Genomic DNA, 8,799 nt, shown 5'->3' with positions numbered 1-8,799 from the left:
TGCCTGAATAGATGAGTGCCATAGGATCCCCTGCACTTTAACGCTGCAGTAAAGCTAACAGCAAAAATGAAATTACATCCCTGAAGCACTGTGAAAAAGCAGTGGGTGGGTCACAGGAATCCAAGGGCTTGAGCACAGGGCTTGAACACAAGAGGTGGCACCTGACCAGACTGTAGTCTTTGGCAAAGCAAAAGTACTGATCCATACAACAGTAACCCAATTTTCCTCCAGTAAATGTTTAATCTAAGAAGAATGTACTATGTCATACAAAAGCAGGTACAGAAAACCTCCCCTACACTCCCACAAATTTTCACCAGTCCAATTACCACGTTGAAAAGGCAGCATAGCACTGGGCTGCGCCTTGCAGGCAGCCTGCTCATCCGTGCTGATGAGACACAATTTAGGCATATGAAAAGGGAGAGTATCTAGCACCTGCTTGAAAAGAGAAAATAATAAATAATTAGGGAAGAAAGTGAAACTTACTGAAGTCAGGAAGTAAATTTAGCTCTACATGCACTCACTCCTCAGGCAAAAGCTTTCTAATTAGGCATTTTATTGTGGGAATGCATTGCCAGCTGCCAGCTGAGGGAGGAGAGAGCTCCAGCATGTTCAGTGAGCTCTCACCAGTCTCCAGGCTTCACTCACCACATCACAAAACCAGCCAGGATGGTGGGTGTGGGGTCTTCTGGGAGCGCTGGGGAGCTGCTCCAGCGCACACACAACACCTACAGTCACATGGAGAGTGGTACCTATGGGCAGCTTGGAAACTAACTTTTTTCTAAACTAAAATCTTGTTCCAGTTGCGTGGTTGCATTTTCTAAACAGAAACACCTTACATTAACACTGGAGGAACACCGAGGCATACTATGGGAAGGGGTAGTTGCCTTCATTTCCACACTGCCTCCATCTCAAGGACAGAAACATATCGTGTACCACACCACAGCACTCGGGTCTATCACATATCATCTAGAGGCTTTAAACAGACTGTTCCTGAGTTGTGGCTAGGTGTGCTACATGTGTAAGTTGAGGTCCAGCATTCCTGGGATGCCCCAAACAGTGGTTGCAGAGCAGAAGGTTTTAACCCTTATTTCACCTAATTCAGATAGGCAGAATATGAACCTGAGGAGCAGGAACATAGCAGCAGAAGACAAGTAAATATTTTGTTAAAACACAAAGGTTTTGCACTATGCTTGTTTTGCTTCGCCCATATTATCCCACCTCTCCCTCATCCTCTGGTTTCCTGGGATAACAGAGAGGGGCAGGCTGGGATGAACTGAGAAGGCATCGTCAGTCTGGATTTGACATCAGTGTTATGAATGTGCTGAAGACTTTGTGTTTCAAGGGACAGAAGGAAGAAATTACACTTATAGAACTGTTATTTGTGAGTGAGCAAGCCTTGCAGTCCTTCTAGATGTTTTCAAGCACTGCAGGGGCACTTCTGGCCAGCACCAAAACACCACGCGAGGGAGGCAGTGGGACTGTGATAAAGCAGGAGACGTTTCTGTTATGAAAGGATAAGAGCCTACAGTTGGAAGAGAGGTCATCAAATCTGTGGGACAGTTTTCAGAGAAGAACCAAAATAAAAGCAATCCCATAACTGCAGTAACAGCTGGGCCTTTTATATGCAAAAACAAAAGCCAGAGTGCTTGCTGACTTCTCTTGACAGAGAATTACAAGAAGCAGAGGTGACAGATTGCCTCAAGAGCATTGCTGTGCACAGCGCAGGGGTGATACTCAGCAAGTGGTAAAATACAGACCTTTGGAGCTCCAACAGCCCCTCCTTGTCACCACTTCTCCTGGTCAGCTTGCAGCACCCATGCCTGAAACCTGCGTGTCATGTCACATACTTTATCACACATGCTACCTCTCCCAGTTTCTCCAGGATACGGCTCCCTTTTCTGTGCACCAAAACTCTCACTTAGATTCTCACCCTTGCATCTCAGAACCTGGAGGACTTTTTCCTTTCTAATCCAGACAAATGAGGAATTTCTTTCTTCTTCTCTTTCAGCAAAACTCTCCACACAGCTATAAACACACGCACACACACTGACCACTTCTCAGTAGGTTTTTTCCACTTTTAGGGGAACCACGAACATTGGAGCCACTGAAGCAGCCCAGGTGAAGAAGCCCACGGTGATTCTCACACTCCACTTACCAAGATTTTGACTGTTATTTCCAATGCCACCCCTATTCACCTTCAAAATTTCAAAGACTATCTTAGATTTTACTACCCTGCTGGCTTTGATGTTGGGGGCAGCTCCTTGTAAATACCCAGAAATCTCCTTCCTTCTTTGTCAAGCCACCCTTTCTCACAGAGGTTGCTGAGTGCCACATTCACTGCTGATGTGCTAACACCATCGTCCATGAAGCTGCCTGCTGGGTGTCCTTCTGCTACCCCATCCATTGCCGTTGGTCTCAGGTGTAGAAAGTAGCACAGAGCAGTACTGGGACAGGATTAAGCCATGCTGCCCCAGCAGTGGTAACAAAAAAAGCAGCAGATGACAAATATTTCTCTAAAGCAAATGTGAAAATAAAGAGTGAAGCTCATGAGTGCAGTCTCAGAAAATCTAAGAAAATCTAACTCACCTCAACCTTCATTGCATCATCTCCATCTACTTCTAAAGGCTGCTGCCTTAACCAATTCACTGCAAATTGTCTATCTGATGGGTTTAGTTTATTTTTTCTTGTTTGAGTCAACGAACAAAAATTAGAGGGTGTTGGTACTGCACCCTCCGATACTCATGTGGGTACTCAAAAAGTGTCCAGGTGTCCCCAGCTCATTCCACCATCTACTGTATGTAACTGGTCACCCAAAATCACATGCTATTGCTCATTTCTCTGGGACAAATAGAACAAGTTACAAATTCTGTTTGCAGATGAATAGCTGTATATAAGTGAAGAACATTCATTTCTTGCGCTCTGCTGTGAATAAAATAATAGCCTAATAAGTAAACTTCAAATCTGAAGCTGTTTGGAATTCAGGAGAATTTCCATTTGAGGGCATTAGCCTACATCCTGCAGAGACTGTTATAAGATGCAACATTTGTTCTCTAGAGATAACAAGCTACCAAAATATGGTCTAGTTATGAAGCTGAAAGCCTTTCTGTAGTCAGGTAGCAATAAGAAGGGAAAAGCAGGTACCAGGAAAATCCTTTTATCCCACTCATTACTGGTTCCCAAGCACATATTTCTCATTTAGCAAATATATTTTCTCCTCTCCTGCATTTTTTTTTCCTGTACTTTAGTCAGGACCCTCACTTTGAGAAACTGTCAGGATTACCAGTTCCTGAACAATTCCCTGTTGTACTTCGACCTCTGTATTTTGCTTCCCTCTACATCTTTTGTATCCATTTCCTAGAATTGGAAGACTATAAGGGCTATTAAATGCAATTCCCCGTTCGTGCAGGGAATGACATCATGTAATACCTTTCTGTAAGACATTTAAGCTCCATCATAGAAGTCATTACAATTTCTGTCTCCTCTGCTCCTGTTGGAAAGCCATCATAAAACCTCCCTCCTCAGACAGTTAGAAACTTAACATCCTATCCTTAGTCTATGCACTGCAAAAAGGTTAAAAATATTATTGTTTATAAACAACAATGCCTTACTGACGATAAATACTCAAATTTACTTATGATTAATTTACTTCTCTGATTCCTGTTTCAGCCTTGTCCTGGGTCTCTTTTCCACCAAATTTTGCAGTGCATAGTGTACCGTAGAAGTTTGCAGTGCGTTGTGTTCACCAATAGTCATCTCCACTGCTATTTCACTGGGATCTTGTGTTCTCCTTTCATGTTATAGACTCTCTAGGTGTTCTCTTTGCCCTTTTTGGCAACCGCTCCACTTGAATTCATGCTTCTGAGCAGCTTGAATTTCAGAAACTATGCAAAAGAGGTTTCACAAGTACTTTGCAAGTACAAGTACTACAGGATTCATATTTTCTACATGAAGGAGAAAATACTCTCCCTGACAACTTTGGGCTAACCTTTCTTTTTCTGTCATGGTTATATTACACAGGCTACAAATAGGCCTCTTTATCTTTCTTTCATCTTGTACAGCCCTATCTGGTAGCATAAACTGCTATTAGCAGTCACCATTCATGAACTTGACCTCATTCTGTTAAACTTCATCGCATGTCTATATATATTTCTTCATTTCTTAAGGTTATCTATTTCTTTCTTCATGATATTCTCATTTTCCTTCACACTACCAGTACTTCCTAATTTCACGTTGTAAGTTTCATTAACACATTCCTAATTTTATTAGAAATGTGTGAATGATTTTTTTTTTAATTTATTTTAAGGTGAAAGCTGAACTCCTTTTGTCTCCTCAACTTGTATGGCCATAGGATCCTTCATGGTTTATTTTTAATACCCTTTGCAAGTCTTGGCTTGATTTTTAGTAAGTCTCAGTTCAGCACTTTTCAACTGGCACAATGCACCTTCTCTTTGTTCAACAGACACTGCTTCACCTCAGAAAAGCTCTCCATCTTCTATGTGAGGATTTTATTTATTATTATTTTAGATGCTCAGTTAGGTCTGAAAACCTTAATGGTCAGTCTTCTTCTCCTCACAAACTACGTGACTTTGGACCTTTGATGGAAATTCCATGCCTTCTTCACGTGCATCATATCTTCCCTCCTCCACCATCACCTCCTCCCCCCCCTTTTTTTTTTTGTGCTTGTATTTCAAGTTCAATTTACTCCACTAGATAAAATTTTCCTCTCATGGATGGCCACCCCCCTCCTTATTAAACAGTTCATGCTCTAGATATTCTTGCTGGGCACATTTTGAGCTGTCTGTGCAACTGCTCTTCCCTTACCATCAGAATCTCTATACATCTCCATCTGGACTCCACCTTTGCCACCAGCAGCATGCCTAACCTTCTGATCTTCCCTTTCAATACATGTAGAAGGCTGAATTTTGTAAACAAACAGATCCTCTCAGAGATTCACTCTGAGGTAGTACACACGGCAGAACTCCTGCCTATAGAAGTACCTTTGACTGCTCTAGGGCTTGTGTCAGAGCCTCCCTATAGCCACCACAGTCTTCTCTTGCTAGCCTCTAGCCTGAGAAAAGGAGAGGACAGAAACCCCACCAGACTCGCCCAGACTTCCCCCCTTCCTTTCTCTCAAGACGCAAAAATGAGTGGCTTACTTATCTGGGAGTGCATCATATTACAGAAACCTAATAAGAAACACTGTCCCAGGCTTCCCTGATCCCTGACATATGAGCCAGTTGCAAGGGAGGTGTAGGCATTACCTCTCTCCCTGCAACCTAAAGGATACTGCCACCTTTGGAGTCATTTTTGTAACCATCTTCTGTGTGAAGTCTTGTTAAGGCTGGGCTTTCACGTAATGAGAAAAAAAAATAAAAATAAAAAATAAAAAAACATTGCCAGTGCAAGCAGAGATAGTTGTAAGAAGCAGATCAAAAAGAAATTATCTCTTCTAATTGCTTTCTTGTGTAATTTTAGCAAAGAAAAAAAAAATCCAAAAACAAAGCAAAACAAACAACCTCTCTTTTTTTTTTTTTTTTTCTGTTCCTGCCCTTCAGAATGTGCTTCTTGGCCATTCATACCAAAAGCAGCTTCATTTAGTTTAGTTTTTAAATTGACGGGTAGTAAATTGCCAGTCCTGATCCTGAGCAGTGCTGCAGGTGATGTTTGGTACTCCAGCAGCTAGCAGGGTGGCCATGAGTGAGTGCACTGCCTCATTTCAGCTTGCCACCCCCTCTGGTTCGGAGAAGTCACTAACATGTTTAGGAGAAATGAGATGCCTGCTGGCCACACTTGTGCATTCATCCTTAGGGTTCAATTCCTCCTACTTGCAAGCCCCTTCAAAACACAGTTGACATTAGGCTGAACTAGGACTGCAGTGGCTTTGACAGCATTTGAGATGTAATGTGTAAGTCCCACTGCAGCTTGGTTTTCCCCCAAAACAGCAGGCTGACCGGTGTGTCCACCTGCCCCAGGCACCTGCATCTTTCCTTCCTCCTTGCAACTGGTGTATTTCAATTTTCATCTCCACATGATTACAGCAAGCTTCCAACCCCCTTTTCAGAGCCTTCAGTTCTTAATTATGAAAAAAAGATGGATCCCTTTGAAATGCTAAGGCTGGGGAGGAATGACATGATCACCTTATTTGACTTCTAGAGTGTTACCACACTAAGTATTCCAGCCTGAGACATCCATATTGAGCACATTAACTTGTTTATAATTCTTGGTACAATACCTTTCAGCAAGGCCTCAACATTTTAGTTTGAAGACATTTCCCTTGGTGATCTGCTTATAGTTTCCTCATTTAACTTTCCTCTGCAGGTCAGATCTGACCACCCTTTATTCCTCATGTACCTAATAAAGTATGCCATACTTCCATATTTTTTGTCTCCCCTCCCACTTTTCTGCCCTGAAAATTTAATTCAAGTGGAAGATGGGTACTGACAGCGGGATTAAATTTTAAGTGTGATCAATATTCCCTTCCCTCTTACTTTTTCCCCCTGACTTTTCTGAGCAGTTCAGAAAATATGGAAGCCTCTTTGGTTTTGGAACTGACGGTCTTTTCATTCTAGGCACAATTACTTCTATCCCCTTACCAGCACTCAGGCCATCATATTCCCTCTCTGCCTTATCAGTTCTCAAGTCTGGAAGGTGGACAGTACACATCTGACAAATCTTGCTCCAAGTAGCCATTACCCCTCAGAGGGCCATCCTCAGCCAGACATGAGGAAAAACAAAACAAGACAAAACAACAACAGCAGAAAAAAAAAAAAACAACACATACACACACAACCCCCCAGATTTCTGTATATCAAAATAAATCTTCAGTTCCACTCTTCCTTTTCCAATTGCATTTTCAGTCCTTAATTAAATCAGTGGAGGAAATGGACTCTCCTCCTCTGGACGGATGAGAGGGAGGAGAAATGGAAGAGGCGAACATCTGCTCTCTTTCAGTGGTAGTTGAAGAGATTCCAGTAAGAGCTGTTGCACAACAGAAAAAGGCATTTTGTCCCTCAGATGCTGACTGTTTTCCAGACATTTTGATTAAATTAGGTGTACATAGCAGGTCTGTACCGTAGCACTGGAATTACAAGTTTACTCCATGTTTGCAGCAGGCTGTTAACTAAGCTCCTGAGAGAAGCAGCAGTAGTATTTTAATTATATAGCTGGAAAGATATTTATTACATAGACTTTCCAAAATAGCAGTGGCAGGGGTCTGGTTTACAGACGCCATTCGGGATAATACATTCTGATGTGATGTAGTCGACGTCTTCCTCCTTGCAGAGAGGCTGATTGAAAGGTTTTAGCCACTGCTATGGGGAAGTAAGGGGATTTTCTTTACAGAAAAGTCCCATTAGTTCTTCGCAGTACCTATTGTGTCTCGGGTAGCGGGTGTTTGACAGTGCCTCCCTTAGCTTCGTGCCACACACTGTGGGTACACGGATAACCAGAATAACAGGGAGTTGTTTGGAGGCTGGTTCAGTGGCCAAGGAAATGCTATGTGAGGATGGCAAACAGAAAACTCATGCCATGGTTACTGCCATCTACAACAAGTTTTTCGTACACACACCCATGGGTTAGAATTATCCACAGACCCCCCAGGTGCTAATCCCTCCTTTGCCAGTTTGAAGTGCTGGCATGAAAAACAAAGTTTGCTCAGTCAACCCCTTGTGGGCATCTCCATGGAGCGTAAACAGACAGCGGTGAATTGGGGCCTCGAACCTGGTACTGAATGAGGCCTTTGCTCTGCAGGGAGCGGAGCTGGAGCTGGCTCTGTTTCACCCCAAAAATATGGATATGCAGTATTCATATGCTTTAATTAAAAGCAACAACAACAGCCGCAACAACAAACAAGAAAGCTCAGAGAAAGATTTTTGCAGACAGTCAACGACTGTGTTAAAATGAGGGCCGAGCAAACCCAGCCGAGGCTGATTCTCGTAAAAAGGTTTACGCAGCAGCTTTGGAGCTGAACTCCCTCCTCCCCTCTGCTCCCAGCCTGGATGAATTGGTCTGTCCTCTCTTCAATAAAGTGCAGCTTTCTTTTTGTTTAAACTGGCTTGGGAAATGCTCTTTTCAATGTTAACTACCCCATGTGTTCCTCTAGTTGTAGAAAACCCTGTCCTGGTCATTTAAAACAACTAACATATGTAGACTTACATTTTCCTGATATTCAGATTTCACCTGCTCTCTTTCTTGCATTTTAGTCCACATCACCCTTTTCAGTTTTACCCATTTTTTTCCTCTCTACTGATACAGCAACTCGAACTTATGAATTTATCTTCTTAAACCAAAATGGCTGCTCCTTCCTTACTTTATATCAGTTATTATTTTTGAGGGTAGACACCAAACTTTCCGACAGAATGAGATAAGCCAGCAGCATGCAGGGGAGCTGGTTTCCCCACAGAGCTCCTCTCCCTCTTTGCAGCAGAGCTCTCCCAGGCAGGTAGGTGAAACATCTGCATCACCATCCCGCCCTGAAGTACTTTCATCTGCTGGTTCCCAAGGCACCATTTGCATAAAGAGCAATCTACAGGAGAGCTGCCGAAATGATCTTGCCTCTGCATCAGAAATGCAGTTTATTTTTTTCTTAAATGAGCAGAGCACCTTTATGTGCTAAGCCTTTTTCAAGTGGGAGGTACCCCAATAAAACATTAAAGGTATTTTAATAGGAGGGCAGCCCACTAGAATTTTAACTACTATCCACAGAGCAAAGTGCACGCAGAGCAGCAAAATATTCAGAGGCACGGGGTAAAATATTCAGTCATCTTTGTAAGGAGAGCCTGTGTTGGAGAGACCTGAAAA

This window comes from Anser brachyrhynchus (genome assembly GCF_964034855.1).
Source record: "Anser brachyrhynchus genome assembly, chromosome: 3".
Classification (NCBI taxonomy): Eukaryota; Metazoa; Chordata; class Aves; order Anseriformes; family Anatidae; genus Anser; species Anser brachyrhynchus.
Note: the sequence above shows the minus strand (reverse complement) of the source record.